General features: G+C 35.4%; 1 pseudogene; it reads left to right on the forward strand.

Moving 5' to 3' along the window:
• The first annotated feature begins 11,133 nt into the window (after positions 1-11,133).
• LOC141711205 (protein PIN-LIKES 3-like) lies at positions 11,134-12,552 on the forward strand (annotated as a pseudogene).
• The last annotated feature ends 4,654 nt before the right edge of the window (positions 12,553-17,206 follow it).

A 17,206-nucleotide genomic window follows, 5' to 3' on the forward strand; every position in this document is an offset into this window, starting at 1 on the left:
AAACAACCTCAATTAGTTATCGTCATAGCATTGAATAATAACCATACATTGTTGCTTAAGTGTGTGAATTAATTAGTTAACCAATACAGTTTCTGTTGGAACGAACTAGAAAATATTCTATACTACTTGCGAACTCGTATACTTCTATGTATTATTAGCACGTATTTAGCGACTAACAGTGCTGCATTTAAACTAGATCTAAAGTGCATTATTAGGAATTTTTGAGAACAACGTAATCAAATTGATTCCTAGGTGCTATGATAGTTAAGACACTAAGTTATTATTTTTTTTCTTTTCCTTTTGTCTTAGTTTACTGTTTCTTTTGATTTTTAGCTCTTTTTTTTCTTTTGGACATCTACCGTGACATTTATTACATAAATATCACAATGGCTAATTTACAACAAAAGTCCCCCTCACAGCATTCTTGCACGACAACTGATCTGAAGGATGACACTTCTCATCTACACGGCTTCTACTCCTAAATTTCTTTCTGGTTCACTTTTTGAGCCCAGAAAGCTGTAATATTATATCATACAACAACATTCTTCCTCTCATTTCTATTGCTGAATTTACTGATCTTTCTTTTCTCAGCAACCACCAGATGCTGAAGACATCTAAGACGGAAAATAATCTATCCAAATGAAGGTCGAAATTGCGCATCACTATAAAATAAATAAGTTTATCATAGCAACATACAATATTTTGTCCTTGCATGATACTATTTACTGTGATAATCAAAGTGTTATTACTATGACAAGTAATCCAGTTCAACACTCAATGACAAAGCACATCAGCATTAGGTACCACTTCATAAGGGAACATGTGGATGAAGGTACAGTGGAATTGTATTTTGTTCCAACAGATCAACAACTAGCAGATATCTTCACAAAACCACTGTGTGAAGCTACTTTTACAAGATTGGTAAATGAACTTGGAATGGTTTCAGGTTCTTTCTCTAAATCTGCCTAGTTTATGTTCTGATACATCAGATTTTATGATCAGTATTTACAGATATTACTATCTTTCTGTATTTTGTGCTTAAATTGAAATTTGCTTAAGTGTTGATTGTTGTCTGATGTGAATTTCTAAACTCTGATAGTGATATGAATGTTTCTGTGACTATTCAATCCAATGAGGATAACTGTGCTAGATGCTGACCTAGTAGTCTTTAATATACTAAAAATCCCATGTTTGAAGTAATTGTTTATGTGGAAATCTTTTTACACAAGCAAATTATGATATTGAGCTTGGTTAAGTTTATTTTGTGTATCTTATTACTAAGTCAAAAACTAGAATAGTGCTTCTTATCTGTTAAGTTCTGATGTTAGTAAATCTGATGGATGTACTAAGTGCTGATAAGCCTCACTTATCAAAAGAAAAAGAAAAAGAAAAGAAATAAAAATCAGGTACTCCTTTGAGATCTAGAGTAAAAATATGGAAGGGAAGACCCAAGTGCATTGCTGGTATTAAGTAATATGCATTAGAAAAGTAAAAAAAATTCTTGGTGACTTTTCACACTCTATGATTACTGGAGAAATACTCTGATAATAGCATAAATTCTTATAAGCAGTCGTGACTCACTTACACTGAGAAGCCACTGTAAAATGGAATTTCAAAAGATACATAAAATGAGCACAAAACAGTTGAGGTGGACTCATGCATGAACTCATTCTTAAGTAGACTTCAAACTAATGACAAATTTTGAGCAAAGTTCTTAGTTATGCCTTATTTCTAAGATGTACTGAAGTGAATCAGACTTTACTCTTTGTCTGATATTTAGCTTAATGCACACGCATACACTCCATATGAATGATGAAAATTACTGTGGTGATAAATGTTATTTTAGATGAATAGTATAAGTGTCAGTTGTATAAATTCTGAGGGCAAGTTCTGATGGAAGTTCTGATGATTAATTTCTGATGAAACCATATCATTATTTGTGTGAAGAATTACAGGCATAAATATTCACTTTTCGAGTTAAGGAGCCATATTCTGATGACTTTTAAATCCTGATAATAATCAAGTTCTAATGCTGATGTGATAGTATTTATTTACTTGATTTATTTTTGGTCATTACTTCAACGATCATATTTTTACAGAATATTGGTTTATGTGAGATAAAACAGTCATAATCATCATGGGTAGTGGTTAACGTGTATGTCTTGAAAAACTGCATGTGCACGATAATTATTGCTTATTTTACGTGCCCATTAACTCTTGTTCTAACCGTTTACTGACTGTTCACATGGTGCCAGGTGTAAAGTGTATCCCATGCTTCAAAAATACAACTGTTGAGTGGAGAGAGTATATATATGAGAGATAAAAGATTTTCTAATCTTTTACTTACTTTTCTATTCTAAATCTCTTTTACTTTCTCTCTCTCTTTCTCTCTCTCTCTCTCTCTTATTTTCCGAAGTTGTTTTTCTCTCAGGACTTTTTACAAACACTTTGCAAACATTCTCTTATTCACTTAATTTCATACAGAGATGGCACCAAAAGACGTAATTTTTAATGGGGCTAAGTTTGTTCCTAATAACTTCTCCGCTATTCTTAGCAAGTCAGAAGCCCCATCAGAACTTCACTTCATTCAGGACTTTCTTGCTAGTTCTGATATTGGGTACGCTCTAGCCGAACCTGATGCAGTCTCTGGTACTCAAGTGCTGGAGTTCTGGAGAAGTGGAGTATATGATGATGGTGGTGCTCAAGGGTCCCCAAGTATTATTTTTTCATCAGGGGAGGATGAGCATGTCGTGACATTGGATACAGTTCGACAAGCACTGCAGCTACCTGAGAACTGTGTTTATTCTACTGTTGAGGAGCCAGTTCTTCAAAACATGATGGCCAGTCTGGGGTATGAGAGGATTTTGGCAAAGTTGGGTCAGTTGAAGAGATCTTACATAAGGAGGGAATGGAGTTTCTTCTTTGACTGCATAACCAAGGCTTTTTCAAACAAATGTTCTAATTTCGATCCAATCCCCATATTCAGCCAACAAATCGGGTATGCTCTCATTAACCAAACTGATTTTGATTATGCAAATGTTGTCTTAGGTTTCATTGGGGATAGAATGAGAGAAGACAGAAATAATGTTTACTTTGCTAGGTTATGTCAGCTTATTTATAGTTTTTGTTGTGATGATAAGCCCCAATCAGCTAGTGAATTAATTTCATCATTCAGAGTAGCTAAAAGAGCTTTTAATGACTTATTATCTACTGATAATTAGAAGGTTGTGTTAAGACCCCTCCAAGTTCCTTTATCTGTCAAACGAGCCTTAATAACCTATGATCCAGTTAAATACACTGAACTATATCCTGATGTCCAACCATCCGAACCTCAACCATCAGCACCTACCACCTCTACACGAACACCTCAAACTTCTGAACCTCAACCTTCAGATCCTACAGTGAAACCTTCATCTTCCAAACCCAAGAGGACTAAGAAAGTACCTCAGACTCAAACATTGGTATACTTATATTGGTTCAGCTCAATGAGGTTCCTGGCATCCCGAATGTTACTACTCTTTCCTAGACCGGGGTAAGTTGTGTCAATGGTTGCTCCTGGAGGGTCTCTCGATCGCCCCCAAGGTCTTGTGCCTAAGAATGGTACTGATCCGGGACCTGGGTACTTGCAGAGGGTCTCTCAACCATACTCTTTCCTGCTCTTGCCACTAAATATAGATCTAAAGTTGCTTTTCAAAGGTAACAAAATTTTTTCTGAACAACATCAAACAAACTTTTGGGGTTTTGCCAACAATATCGTTGAACAAGTATAGCGGGGTCTAAAACACGAAGACAATATGCAAGCTAAAGCAGATCTGGGCTTGAAAATAATCAAAACTATCTATAGCGCACACAAACATGGCTTAAAAATAAACGGAACTGGGCTCACACAAATGTGGCCTAAAATAACGAGCACACACAAACGTGGCTTAAATAAACGACATTCAATTCATAGTTATGAGAGAGTATGGTTGCTTTATTTCTTACAATAGAGAAATGGACTTTTTTAAGAGTTTGCTGATGAAGGTGAATCTAGGGGCACCGTGACCCAAGGATGGAGAGCCCGCTTCTTCTAGCGCCAAATGATTACTCTGGTGAGTGGGGTGGCTCCTTCCGACGCCGTTCCTGGACCTTCTTGCGGTGGATGAGGTGTAGCTACTGTGGGGTGTCTGCAAAACAACACCGGAGGGGGGTTTAAGTCCCGCGGCGCCTCCGTAAGAACTCGTTTGGGGAAGATGAAGATAGATAGGAAAGGAATGTGGCTGTGTGTGTAAGAGAGTGTGCAAGTGTGTATGTGTCTAACCCCCAAAATCTTTCCCTTTGGGGTATTTATAGCCCAAAGGTAGGGTTTAGGGGTTGATACCTTTAGATCAGGGTCGTTCGTCGTTGGAGGTGGAGAACCCCTGACTCGGATGGGTTGAATACACGTGTCTGGGTGAGGACCTCCTTTAGGATGTATTTAGGATGTACTAAAAGTATGCTGACGCGTGTCATGCTTGTCTCTGATGTTGGTTGTTGATAGCTGTTACCGTCACGTGCTCATGTTCCCTTCCTTGGTGGGTTGTTGGGTATGCCTGTGTTCAGGGGATCCCCTCGAGTCTAATCTAGCTGGGTAGGATCCCAACTGGGAGGTGATCCTGGTCCTGGGTTGGCCCTGAGTCTGGATCTCTACACCTGACTGTTTTGGGTCGGGTTACTTATACCCTATCACGTATGTACTCCAGCACTCATACTTGGAACCTTGGCGCAAACAATTGCATATGACAGCATAACTAAATTGTGAGTTCCTTCCGCAAAAAAGTGTGAGTTCAATTGTAAGTTCCTTCCGTAAAAAAAATGCGAGTTCCTTTGGCTACTCCATAATAAAATGAAGACCATTGCAGCCTACCACATTGGATTGTAAAATACTTGGTCCTTTATATAATTAATGGTTGTAGCCTTGTAGGTGGTTCATGCCCATAAACGTCTTAATCACGTTTATAATTGGTTCCTTGCTCGGTTGGCTGGTTAACCTGGTCACTAGGCCTTCACCACATGTTCGAGGCCTTGTTATAGGCTGTTGCGCAGCAGGTAAGTAGTAGTTATTATTGCTAATATTCTCTTAATACATGCCAATGCACTTCTAATGAACTCAGGCTCTTAAATAACCTTTGATATGTTAGATATTTTAGTGTAATTGGATTAACTAGTTGACCAATGTGATTGTAATATTTCATCAAACAAGTCGGGAGAGTGCGGAGTGCATGCTTGTTTGAGTTTATTATGATTTTTGGTATTGGCGGGGGTTGGTGTTAATGTGTAAAGACATGTCTTTTAGACACAACCGCATATCTCAAAGGATGTGTCTTAGGACATGTCTTTTGGACATGTATGGATGTGTCTTAGGACATGTCTTTTGGACATGGATGTTTCTTAGGACATGTCTTTTGGACATGTATGGACGTGTCTTAGGACATGTCTTTTGGACACCTATATAATACTTGCAACAAATTTGGTCATTAATATAGAAAAAAAACAAAAGGTTGGTTGTTGAATTCACACAAAATATATCATTCTGTGTTCTTATATTCTGATTTTATCCAGTTGAAAAGTTTGGATAACCACCAAATTGTTTCAATTTGAAATTGTTTGTCAAGACTTCAGAATAATCCAAGTTATCCTCTATTTTTCTACAACAAAGATTGAAACAATTTTATTTTCTGAAGATGGCGAACAACGAATCTGTAAAAGACATGACTAGCAAATTTGCAAAACTAGACAAGTTTGAGGGACATGACTTTAGAAGATGGCAAAAGAAGATGCATTTCCTGTTAACCACATTAAAAGTTGTGTACGTTTTGAGTACTCCAATGCCAGAAATGATTAAGGAGGAAACTGTAGAACAGACTAGAAGACGCTGCAAATGGGAGAACGATGACTACATCTGTCGGGGTCACATCTTGAACGGTATGTCTGATTCTCTTTTTGATATATACCAAAATGTTGAGTCTACAAAAGAATTGTGGGATTCCTTTGAATCCAAGTACATGGCTGAAGATGCTTCTAGCAAACAGTTTCTGGTTAGTAATTTTATTAACTATAAAATGGTTGATACTAGACCGTTCATGGAATAGTATAATGAACTGTTAAGGATTTTAGGACAGTTTGTTCAACACGACATGAAAATGGATGAATCCATTTCAGTTTCTAGTGTTATAGACAAACTGCCACCCTCGTGGAAAGATTTCAAACACACCCTGAAACATAATAAGGAAGAGATGACTTTGGTTGAACTTGGAAGTCACTTCAGAATTGAAGAGGCTTTAAGGGCTCAAGAAATTGATAATAATCCTAAGGGAAAATCAAGTCGGTAACTCTTTTATAAATATGGTTGAAAATGGTGGATCTTCTAAGAATTCTAACAAAGACAATGGTAAGAAGAGGAAGTTTAAAGGAAATAACAATACCTCTTCCAACAAGAAACCAAAATTGGCATGTTGGAAGTGTGGCAAACCTGGTCATTTCAAGAAGGATTGTCGGGTTGGTAAAGGCAAGCATAACGCTGGTCCAAGTGGATCTAAGGATCCAGAAAAGCAACAAGGTCAAATTTTAGTACAAAATTATAATTCTGGGCATAATTATGTGTCACTAATATATGAGACATTTTATGTGCAGGATGACAATGTTGCATGGTGGATTGATTCTGGAGCAACAAGTCATGTGTGTAAAGATCTTCGTTGGTTTGAAGATTTTCAACCAATCGAAGATGGATCTATGTTAAAGATGGGAAATGTTACAACTGAACCAATCAAAGGACTAGGAAATGTAAAGCTTGTTTTTACTTCTGGAAAATATGTATTATTAAATAATGTGTTGTATGTTCCTGGAATTCGAAAGAATCTCTTGTCTGGTGTTGTATTGAATAATTGTGGTTACAAACAAGTGTATGAAAGTGACAAGTATATCTTGTCAAAGCATGGTACTTTTGTTGGCTTTGGTTATTTATGTAATGGCATGTTTATGTTGAATGTTAATGTCTCATTTGATGATGAATCTGCTTGTATGACTTCTAATAGTGCTACCAATAATTCGAATAAATCTAAATTGTGGCATGCTAGACTGGGACATGTACATTGTAAAATAATAAAGGATATGTCTAAAATTAGTCTCATACCGGCTATTGATATAAACAATGAGAAATGTAAAACATGTATGTTAACTAAGATAACCAGAAAGCCTTTCAAGGACATAAACAGAATATCTGAAGTGTTGGAACTGATACATAGCGATTTATGTGATTTTCATGCTACACCTTCGTTGGGTAATAAAAAATATGTCATTACATTTGTTGACGATGCATCTAGATATTGCTATGTTTATTTGTTGAATACTAAGGATGAAGCTCTTGATATATTTAAAATCTATAAAGAAGAAGTAGAGCTACATAAAAGTACTATGATTAAAAATCTGCGTACTGATAGAGGAGGTGAGTATTATGATCCAGTATACTTTCAATCTACTGGTATAATACATCAAACCACTGCTCCTTATACACCACAACAAAATGGTGTGGCAGAAAGGAAGAATAGGACTTTGAAAGAGATGGTTAATTCCATGTTATCCTATTCAGGTTTGAATGAAGGTTTTTGGGGTGAGGCTATGTTAACGGCCTGTTATTTGTTAAATAGGATTCCTACTAAGAGGAATAAATTTACCCCTTATGAAATTTGGTATAAAGAGCCACCAAAATTGAGTTTTCTGAGAGTTTGGGGATGTAGAGCAGTTGTAAGGCTCACTGAATCCAAAAGGAGAAACTTGGGTGAAAGAGGTTTAGATTGTATTTTTATGGGGTATGCTGAGCATTCCATTGCATATAGGTTCTATGTATTAGAATCTAATGATTATGTATCTGTGAATACGATTATCGAGTCAAGAGATGCTGACTTTGATGAAAGTAGATTTACATCTATACCTAGACCAAGAGACATGATTCAGAATTCTTTCAGTAGGAACCCGGTTCAAACTGAAGATGTTCATGGACCTTCTGAACCAAGGAGAAGCTTTAGAGCTAGAAAAAATAAATCATTTGGACCTGATTTTCAACTTTATTTGGTTGAAGGTTCAAGATATGAGGTTGAGATTGAGTCTGAGTACCAATATTGTTTTATTATTGAGGAGGATCCAAAAACATTTAATGAATCAATGACATCAAGGGATGTTGCATTCTGGAAAGAAGCTATTCAGGATGAGATGGATTCTATCATGAATAATAACACATGAGAATTGAGTGATCTACCTCCTGGCTGTAAAGCATTAGGAAACAGATGAATCTTCAAAAGAAAAATGAAAGTGGACGGTACCATAGACAAATTTAAAGCCAGATTGGTTATACAAGGCTTTATACAAAAAGAAGGGATTGATTACTTTGATACTTATGCTCCTGTTGCTAGGATTTCTACTATCAGGTTGTTGATAGCACTTGCATCTATACACAACCTTGTAATTCATCAGATGGATGTAAAAACTGCATTCTTGAATGGTGAATTAGATGAGGAGATTTATATGAAACAACCGGAAGGGTTTGTTATGCCTGGTAGTGAGCACAAGGTGTGTAAATTGAAGAAATATTTATATGGTCTTAAACAAGCACCAAAAGATTGGCATCAAAAATTTGATAATGTGGTTTTGTCTAATGGTTTTCTTCTTAACCAAGCAGACAAATGTGTGTATAGCAAGTTTGATACTTCTGGTAAAGGAGTTATAATTTGCTTATACGTAGATGATATGTTGATTTTTGGTACTGACCAAAATCAAGTGGATAAAACCAAGAAATTTTTGTCATTTAATTTTGACATGAAAGACTTGGGAGAGGCTGAGGTGATTCTTGGTATAAAGATCAAGCGTACGAAAAATAGTATTTCAATTTCTCAATCTCATTATATTGAGAAGATTCCGAAAAGATTTAACTTTAATAATTGTTCTCCAGTTAGCACTCCTGTTGATCCTAGTCTTAAGCTAGTATCTAGTAAATGAGTTGTAGTATCTCAACTTGAATTCTCAAGAGCGATTGGTAGCCTCATGTATGCCATGATAAGCACTAGGCCAGATATAGCATATGCTATTGGTAAGCTTAATAGGTTTACTAGCAAACCAAGTTCACATCATTGGCAAGCTTTAAGTCGAGTGTTCAAGTACTTAAAAGGAACCATGAATTATGGTTTGACTTATACTGGATTATCTTCAGTTCTTGAAGGTCATTCGGATGCAAGTTGGATTTGTGATAAAGAAGATCATTCTTCCACGAGTGGTTGGGTATTCCTTCTTGGGGGAGGTGCTATTTCTTGGGCATCAAAAAAAACAAAGTTGCATTACTAACTCAACAATGGAATCTGAGTTTGTAGCATTATCAGCTGCTGGTAAAGAAGCTGAATGGCTAAGATATCTGATTTATGAAATTCCATTGTGGCCTAAACTGATATATCCCATATCTATCAGATGTGATAGTGAGTCTGCCTTGGCTAATGCTTATAGAGAAGTGTACAAAGGCAAGTCTAGACACTTACGTGTTAGACACAGCATGATTCGAGAGCTTATCATGCATGGTGTTATATCAGTGGAGTTTATAAGAACTCAACATAATTTAGCCGATCATTTGACCAAAGGGTTGAGAAGAGATCTTATGTACAAATCGGCTGTAGGGGTGGGATTAAAGTCCATCTAAAATTTCTCATGTTGAGATACCCAATTCCCATATAATATGACAATAGATGTTGAATTCAATGCGGAAAGCTTAACATCTAAAGATTGGAACACATTAATAGTATCATCCCAAGGTATGTGTTCAGACCTGCAAGTTGAGGAGGTTGAAGTTTATCTTCTTAATAGTTCTTTTTGAAAAATTGCATGTGCAGGTGCAAGAATAAAAGAGCTACCTATGTGAGCATGAAGTTTAGCCGCTTCAAGAAGTTAGGACTTGACTTTATTATGCTTATGAAGGATTAGGACACAAGGCTAGTAAAAGATAGTGTCAAGTGAGAACATTTGAGAATATAAATTTATGTGTATATTATCTTCATTTATTCATTATGAATAATAGAGGTTCAATCAGTTGTGATACCTTAATATTCGAATATCTGGAATGTGTAATATACTAATATGAAATTCAATCGTCATGATATTTCATTTATGCATAAATTTGTTGTTTGTAGTGATTTTGTTTAGTTAATCATGGATTACGCTAAAATGGGGGAGGATTGTTAGATATTTTAATTTAATTGGATTAACTAGTTGACCAATTTGATTGTAATATTTCATCAAACAAGTCGGGAGAGTGCGGAGTGCATGCTTGTTTGAGTTTATTATGATTTTCGGTATTGGCGGAGGTTGATGTTAATGTGAAAAGACATGTCTTTTAGACACAACCGCATATCTCAAAGAATGTGTCTTAGGACATGTCTTTTGGACATGTATAGATGTGTCTTAGGACATGTCTTTTGGACATGGATGTGTCTTCGGACATGTTTTTTAGACATGTATGGACGTGTCTTAGGACATGTCTTTTGGACACCTATATAATACTTGAAACAGATTTGGTCATTAATATAGAAAAAAAAACAAAAGGTTGGTTGTTGAATTCACACAAAATACATCATTCTCTGTTCTTATATTCTGATTTTATCCGGTTGAAAAGTTTGGATAACCACCAAATTGTTTCAATCTGAAATTGTTTGTCAAGACTTCAGAATAATCCAAGTTATCCTCTATTTTTCTAGAACATGATATCGATGTCATTCTTTTCATCTTTACTTCGTCGTGTCTAGATACCTGCGTTTACTATCGTCTGTCCTCACTAGACCTTTGATATCGATGTCATTCTTTTCATCTTTACTCGATGTCTTATTGCAGGAAATTTGGGCAACATTCTCATCATTATAGTCCCAGCAGTTTGCAAAGAGAAAGGAAGCCCGTTCGGAGATCCCAGTGTATGTAGTACAAATGGACTTGCTTATACTTCACTCTCCATGGCGGTATGTTATCTCCTTACTTCACCTGTTGGTTCCTCTGTTGGTGAGTGCACAAGCATAACATTCACTGGAGAACCGGAGAGTTTCACTGAACCATTACTTTCTCCAAAAGAATACAACACGTCTGAAGACAATGCAGATTTATTTCCCTGCACCAGGTTTAATGGAACGACGACACAGGTTAGTTATGGCACTAGATTCATTACCTTGCACTAGATTTAGAAATAATGTATTTATTCACTATATGACTGACGTTTTTCAGCTCCTGTGTGGCGCATCCAACAGTTCTTTCTTACCATACAATTTTCTTTTCATGCCACAATAGTTTTTTTTATCGAATCTTAGTCTTGATAATGGATCTTTTGGCAGCTCGGATTTAAAAAAAAGATAAAGAAGAATGTGATGGACATCTCAAGAAACCTCCACGTAAAGAAGTTATTTTCCCCTTCAACGAATGCAGCAGTAACGCCCCATTACTTTGGTTAACATAGTACTACGTTAAACATGACGACGAAATGATATCACATTCAAAGTTTTCCTAACTAAAAAGGCCAAGGTTTAGAAAATCTCTTTTTCATGTTCAGATTTTGGGGTTTATCGTAGGACTCGTGCCTCTGCTTAGAAATTTATTGATTGGTGATGAAGCACCTCTCCATGTGATTGAAAACTCAATTCTTTGGACGGGGTAAAAGCTCTAAACACATGCCTTCTGGTAGTTTAATATCTATGATCTTCCATTCTATTTTGCTTATTTAAACTGCTTGTACTATACAGTGTATTTTGTAATTTTTCAATTGTATTCTGCATTTAAATTTCTTAAACTGCAGAGATGCAGCTGTCCCAGTTCTCACTCTAATTATTGGAGTAAATCTCCTGAAAGGTAACAAAAACTATACACCTGCTTTACTTTCTTAAGCCGGCCTGAAATATGTCTGGACAACTCAAGTCTGATGCTTACGAGAATTTTCATCCAGGTTTACGATCATCAGGAATCCAGAAATCAGTGGTTATCGGCATTATAGTTGCTCGCTACATTGCCTTGCCATTAATAGGGACTTTGGTCGTTTGAACTGCAGTAAACCTTTATTTAGTGCCATCAGATCCTTTGTGCCAGATTGTTCTTTTGCTTCAGTTTGCAGTCCCCCTGCTATGAATATAGGCAAGTGAAGCTTAAGAACTCTCTCTTTTTGACGTCTCCTAAGGAAAATTTACTCGGTGTCCATTTAAAGAAAGATTCCTGGATCCGCCCATGGCCTCCACTTATACTATAATTACGCTATTGCCTTGAATATATTGTAATGTCATTTTGTCTGTCTGTTTGATGCAACAGGTACAATAACACAGTTGTTCAGTAAAGGTGAAACTGAATGTTTTGTTATTATGCTATGGACCTATGTGTTTGCTGCTGTATCACTTACTCTTTGGTGTACTTTCTTCATGTGGTTGGTTGTTTGATTCCTCATGTTATCTCTACGACTTGCAAAAAAGATGGCAGATTCGAAGAGGTGAAAATAAAGAAATGCTACAAGCCTACCAGAAAGAAAAGATGATAGATGCTATTAGTTTTGATGAAAGTGATACATAATTTACATTTTTAATATGTTTCTGAAAAACAGTATATCTTATTGAAAACTGAAGCTTCTACATATTGTTTCTTTTTGGTTTAATTAGCTCTCTCTTTCACTTGATAACAAAACATGTTCAATGCAAAATGAACGAGGCAATGGCAGCTGTGCGACTCCATTGAAGAATTTTGTATATTCCAGAAAAAGCTTAAAACTTAGTAAATCTTAAAAATTTGGAACCTGCAAACTGAGATCAAAGCCAACAAAGATGAGTTATTATTTTTAAGATCCTTTTACCACATTAGACATGATCATACCATAAATTTATTTTTCATAGAAGTCACCGGTTCCCAATAGGGTTTTATATCAAAGTACCATTGTTCTTGTCAAAAACTATTAAGTGATTATCTGATCTCTATGGTGACTCGTTTCGGTCACTATAATCACTATATATATCACTATGATAAATTTTGAAAAAAAGATTGACCTAAAATTAATAAACCGATAATGGAATTGTTAGAAGAATTAATAATAAAGAAGTATGAAGTTTTTTTTATGTAATCCACGTGGCTGGCATATCATTTGCTAATTAGGATACCATTGATTTTAAGTTTCATTTTTTTTAAGATTTAACAGAGTGATATATATTGATTCTAGTGGCCAAAACGAGTTGTGGAAATCGGATAGCCACTTTATAGTTTTTGACAAGAAGAGTTAGAACTTTGAAATAAAACCCGTTCCCAATACACAAGAGAATTGAGCAGAGTCACCTGATTCAGGATGGAGGAGCAACTGCCATCTAACTAATTAAAATGAGTACCCCAACATGAAGATTTAGTTACATCCATACCAACATGAACGAGAAGATAGACCTGTTTCCTGATGTAGGGAGGCAAAAATTCAAACAAGGCAGATGCCCTAAAAACATGGTTCTTACATTGTTAAGATTAAAAGGCACCAAGACAAGATTGAAATGCTATTTCCATAATGCAAGTTCAGTGTACATAAATTATACAAAAGTAAACACAAAATTTGGTCATGCTAGAAGAATGCTTGAGAGAAGCAATAGAAGTTGGTTGCAGTATTAACTTTTTGTAAATGGTATGAGCTAATCAAGCTGTGTCACAAGCACTTAAACTTAGAGAGGAGCCTTGTCTATGTCATCGAAGTAAGTGCTCCATTTCTTTCTTTGCCGAGATTGGTTGTGTGGCTCATACTTCAACAATTTGCTGCGAATTGCCCAAAATGTAAAGTTTTCAAGACTTACTCATAACAGATCCTGAAAGTGTAATGCACTTGTTTTTAACCAGCTCAGCTAAAATTCTGATGAACATAAAAATTTAATATTTCAAGAAGCGGTATGAGATTGAAATCATGAATCAGGTTAAAATGATATGCGGTTGAACTATCATTTATGATAATTTATGATAGAGAATTTATCAAAAATACTATTTTTTCTAAGTTTTTTTGCAAAAATACTGTTTTTTCAAATTCATTGCAAATATACTATCTTAATTATTTAATAATTATACTATGCTAACTGTGCGCTGACTGTACCTATGCTAACTGTGCGCTGACTGTACCTATGCTAACTGTGCGCTGCCACGTCAGCATTGGATGGGACCTGGGTCCCATCCAATGCTGACGTGGCAGCTGACTAAGCAGGCTGTGTGGCTGCTGATGTGGCAGGGGCAGCAGCAAGCCAGCAACCAAAATCAACCTTAAAAGCAACCTTAAAAAGTATTTTTGCAAATTTTTTAAAAAAGTGGCAGTATTTTTGTAAAAATATTTTTAGTCTTGGCTATTTTTCAAAAAAGCCCTTTATGATATTATGTGTTTCATGAATAATCGACAAAAATAACTTGTTTTTAAAGTTTTTAACAAAAATAGCCCTTTTCGAAATTTTGGACAATAATGATTGTTCTATCACAGAAGTATGTAATGCGTATTTGTTTAGCTAACTCATGTGCATAGGAGTCTGGGTCGGGATGCAAGGTGGGCCAGGGCGTAAGGTGGGGGAATAACAGTCTTTGTATTGTGTGCCAAAAATAGCCATTTTCGAAATTTCGGACAATAATGACTGTTCTATCACAGAAGTATGTAATGCGTATTTGTTTAGCTAACTCATGTACACAGGAGTCTGGGTCGGGATGTAAGGTGGGCCAGGGCGTAAGGTGGGGGAATAACATTATTACAATACTCATTTATATTAGGGATTTTTTATGGTGTGTCCAAGGGCACACAATAGAAAGATCGTTTATAAAATGCATATTAGGTTTAATACTCATTTGTAGGTTGCGTATCTTCGTATAAAAATTATTAAATATTCCGATCTCAATTCCGTATTACACATTACGCCATACTAGAATGCGTATTAAACATTAGCGTATCCCGTCGGCTAAAATTGACCAATTTTTTAAAACCGGTTATTTTTATCATTCTTTCATCAAAAAAGGGTTATTTTGTCACTCATCCTATTTAGCTGAATGTATATGACTTAAAATATTTTGGAGTCCCTAATTTTAATTAATTTTATATAATATTTTAGTTATTATTCAAATATATTTTCGGTTCATTGATTAATTTATGTATTCAACATTTTAATTGCTTAAAATGAAACTAAACGATCAACATAAAGTTGATTTTTCTTACCCCTTTAACGAAACTCATATCTTGGTGTTTATGTATGAAGTTGAAATGAACGAAACTCATATCTGATTGCGCAAACCCAACTAAACGATCCCTTACAAACTATAAAGACATGCTGGAGTTAGTTTGTTCATGCAGATCGATAAACTTTGACAACAACCAGGTCACCCCTCTTCCCCCTTCAAGTAAACAACCATGTTTCTTTGACAACCCCCACGATACATATCTATACAAACATACGCTGCAAGGTTTCCTGTATTTGTTCACTTTTTATATACTGTTGGGGTTGCCCTTCTCTCACTCTATACATAATACATTATATAATTTTCTGATCAGTTAGATCATGTTTGTTTCATGGGATTATAATCCCGGGATAATAATCCGGGGATAATTAATCCCATCAAAATTATTCATATTAATTAAATAATTCTATCCTCAGTTTATTTGAGAGGATTAAGTGTAGTATTGAAATATAATCCTCTAAAATTTTATCCTATGTTTTTTTTGAGGGATAATATTTGGAATTTGAATATAGTCCTTTAAATTTTCAATCCTAGAATAACAATATCAGTATTATAAACCCTTTAAAAAATGACTTGTAGAGGGGATAAAACAATAGCTCCTCCCACCAAGCATTAGAGAGGATTATAGTCCTATACTCTACTCCAACAAAACAAACGAGATATGATAACTTAAAGGATTATAATCATTGGATAATTCTTCACTAATTTTTTACAAAACAAACATGAAGGATTATAATCCTATCCCCTACTTAATACCATTAAACAAACATGGCCCTTATACAATCTTACCATGGGCAGATAGGAGCCATTTATCTATGGCTTTATGTATACAATGTATTAAGGTTATCTATAGAAGCGATTCCAGAAGTAATTGATTCATCTGTTAGTGAATGCCCAACGGAACCAAATATTGCAGAACAAGGGAGTCTTACTGAAGCTCAATGTTCTCCAGTAAGCTTTGTTAGGTCTGAAGACCATGCAGATGCATTTTCCCCAACCAGATTCGATGAAAATAAACATCAGGTTATTCCTTGAACATTACTTTGGTCCTTGTACACTTTCTTATTAGTACTTTCGCTATGGAAAGCTAATCCACGACATTTCTATGGTAAGATAAATACAAGGAAAATTATTCTAGCATGGTTGCATAGCTATCCCTTTTCCTAGTTAATCATGGCTTTGCACTGGCCTAGTTAATCATGATTTCCTATGTGTCTTCATGTTCGCATTTAATCTACCAAAATTTTTGCTGATTTTTAAAAAAAAAATTAAAACTCTATCATAAGAATGTCCAGCTAGCTAACTTGCAAAAAAAAACAATGTACAGGCTCAGTTTGGTTTAGCAGTTTACTAATATGGCACACTTGTTTTACTAGAGCTTCATATGAAAGTATTTTCTTCTGAACTGAAGTTACATAGAAGCAAGCAACTACATGAAAAATAGGTTATTTTTATAATTGGTTTTAATTCTAAGAACTCTGTAGGTATATAAGTTCTAGAAATTTAAGGTAGCAGTACCTTAATTAGTAGCCAACTAAGTTACAATTTTGCCGTATTATATCCTGTTAATTATCAATGAAGGAAAGAAAAGATCCTGATAATTTTGATGGTCATTCTGCCAAGGATGCCACCAAATTAAAAACGGTCTGGCCTTGTTAGATGTTATATTACCTTGCAGCCGAATGAGCATAACTATAGAACGCCAACTAGTTACTGATATTTACTACTAATTAGATCTTTTGGAAGTTGGCGTTTACGTCTAAAATAAAGCAGCACACAGTGGAACTATTGGGGAAGCTTAATCTGAAGAAGTTGTTTGCCCCTTCAACTAATGGAGCAGTAAGATCCTACTTCTTATTGTTCTTACCTGTGTCTAACATTTATTCTTTCAAACTATTAGGATTTTTATCATATGTTATATGTTCTTGCATTCAACTTGAACACATTACAAAGTGGACTTGTTCCTACA

The sequence above is a fragment of the Apium graveolens genome, chromosome 3, assembly GCF_009905375.1.
Source record: "Apium graveolens cultivar Ventura chromosome 3, ASM990537v1, whole genome shotgun sequence".
In the NCBI taxonomy this organism is placed as follows: Eukaryota; Viridiplantae; Streptophyta; class Magnoliopsida; order Apiales; family Apiaceae; genus Apium; species Apium graveolens.